This window comes from Octopus bimaculoides, chromosome 6 (genome assembly GCF_001194135.2).
Source record: "Octopus bimaculoides isolate UCB-OBI-ISO-001 chromosome 6, ASM119413v2, whole genome shotgun sequence".
In the NCBI taxonomy this organism is placed as follows: Eukaryota; Metazoa; Mollusca; class Cephalopoda; order Octopoda; family Octopodidae; genus Octopus; species Octopus bimaculoides.
Window position 1 is genome coordinate 116,901,903 of NC_068986.1, and position 2,500 is coordinate 116,904,402.

General features: G+C 42.3%; 1 protein-coding gene across 2 annotated transcripts in view; it reads left to right on the forward strand.

The window, feature by feature from the left end:
* The window catches only part of LOC106872204 (serine/threonine/tyrosine-interacting-like protein 1), a 36,098-nt gene that overhangs the window by 17,323 nt on the left and 16,275 nt on the right, over window positions 1-2,500 (forward strand). The gene's annotated exons all lie outside the window — the stretch shown is intronic.

The following is a 2,500-nucleotide window of genomic DNA, read 5'->3' on the forward strand; positions in this document are numbered from 1 at the left end:
AAAAAAAACTTTGCCACCTCTCCCCATTCTCCCCTCTTCTGCCTCCTTCTTCTTCTTCTTCTTCTTCTTCTTCTTCTTCTTCTTCTTCTTCTTCTTCTTCTCCCCTCCTCCTCCTCCTCCTCCTCCTCATTATCATCCTGGAAATGATTGATACCATTTGTCTGACAGTGTTACTCCGACCATCTTGCAATATATTGGTATCTGTATCATATTTCTAGTCAAGTGAGATGTTGTAATATGCTCCAGTATTGAATCTAAATTGTAAGCCTATGCTTGGCACAATTAACCTTATGGTCAGAATTGTCACAAGATTAGCAGAATTGAAAAGTAGAATCACCAATATCAAGTGGTCCAAGAGTAAACAAGCCACTCAGCGGATCACCCTACAATAGGAACCTAACCATCAACATAGCTAAGAATTTTCTGTCCCATTAATTACTCATTTCCCAGCCTCATAAATATCATAAGCTCTTTAACAATAACAACCTAAAAGTGAGTTATAGTTGCCTGAATAGTAACAATTTCCATGCCTCACATTACAATGTATGATGATGCATACCCATCTACCCCCAACCCCAGTAGTAAGCTTACAATGGCAGAACATTCCATATTTATTGACTTAAATGATCCTGCCTCTCTAATGCCAAAATCATCATCATCATCGTTTAACGTCCACTTTCCATGCTGGCATGGGTTGGACGGTTTGACTGAGGACTGGTGAGCTAGAGGCTGCATCAGGCTCAATCTGGTTTGGCAAAGTTTCTACAGCTGGATGCCTTTCCTAACGCCAACCACTCTGAGAGTGTAGTGGGTGCTTTTAAGTGTCACCGGCACGAGGGCCAGTCAGGCGGTTCTGGCAATGATCACACTCACACTCAAAAGGTCTTTTACATGCTACCTGCACGGGAGCCAGTCTGGTGGCACTGGCAACGAACACACTTGAATGTTGTTTTTCACGTGCCACTGCCACATGTGTCGGTACGGCAACTCTGACAACGATCATGCTCAAATGGTCCTTTTCACATATCACTGACATGGGAGCCAATTTGTGACCTTGGCAACGATCATGCTCAGATGTGCTTTTAGCATTCCACTGGCATGAGTGCCAATTGGGTGGTACTGTCATTGGGCACATCAGCGATTTTGGTTTGTTTATTGCTCTGTACTTTTGTTTCATATTTATTTCATTGATGTAGTAAGGGACAAAATGTAAATTGATTTTGATATGCAGGGAGATAACCCAGATGGAATAAACCAGATGGAATTAAATCCTGAAAGGTTGTTTCATTCAGTAGTGCACTGATTTTCCTTACCCAATGCCAATACACACACACACACACACACACACACACACACACACACACACACACACACACACATACACACACACATGTATGTATGTATGCACATACATGCACACGCACATACACACACAGTCATACACACAAACAGTTATGCACTCATACCCACCTCCTAGCCACACACACACACACACATTACATATTTTTCCATTTACTTCCTCACACTAATACAATTACACATAGGTGCACAAACAATTGCACTCATACTTCCTCAAATGCATGCTTGCAGACACACCTGGATAGTTGCACATGCACACACATGTACACACACACACTTGCATACACAGTTGCACACACATATGCACAACACTGTTGCATCTAGATTTGCACATAAACACTCACTTGCACACACACACACACATACACACACATGTATGTATGCACACGCACACACACACATACACACACACTTATACACACAAACAATTATGCACTCTTACCTATCTCCTAGCCACACACACACACACACACGCACACTTGTATACACAGTTGCACACACTGTTGCATACACATACTTGCACATAAACACTCACTTGCACACACACACACACACACATAGCACACACCCACATGTGCATACACACAAGTGCACATGTGTTTTCACTTCCTGTTGTTACCCTAACAACATCAATGATCCTCAGTAATCCATTCAATGCAATCTATAACAACTGGATCAATAATGACCTGGGGCTCAGTAACAACAACAACAACAACAACATTTCAATGCAATAGATTATCCTGTAGACTTGAACATTTAAATGCATCAATTGTGAGATAATCTCCCTGGCAATCTTCTGGTTGTATTCACTAATCTCTCTTCCCATGACCTCTCCGGACAGATTTAGTTTCTAGTTTTTTACTTCCTCAGGTTCTCGGTGTTAAGAGCTTAACGAAGCATCTTTGTGTCCAATTTTTACATTAGTGGAGAGTATACATGCCACACCCATGTAGGCACAGGTGTGGCTGTGTGGTAAGGAGTTTGCTTACCAACCACATGGTTCCGGGTTCAGTCCCACTGCGTGGCACCTTGGGCAAGTGTCTTCTAGTCATGGACTTCATACAGCTGATACATTGAAACAGTGGAAATCTTTTATGGTGCAAGAGTGGCTGTGTGGTAAGTAGCTTGCTTACCAACCACA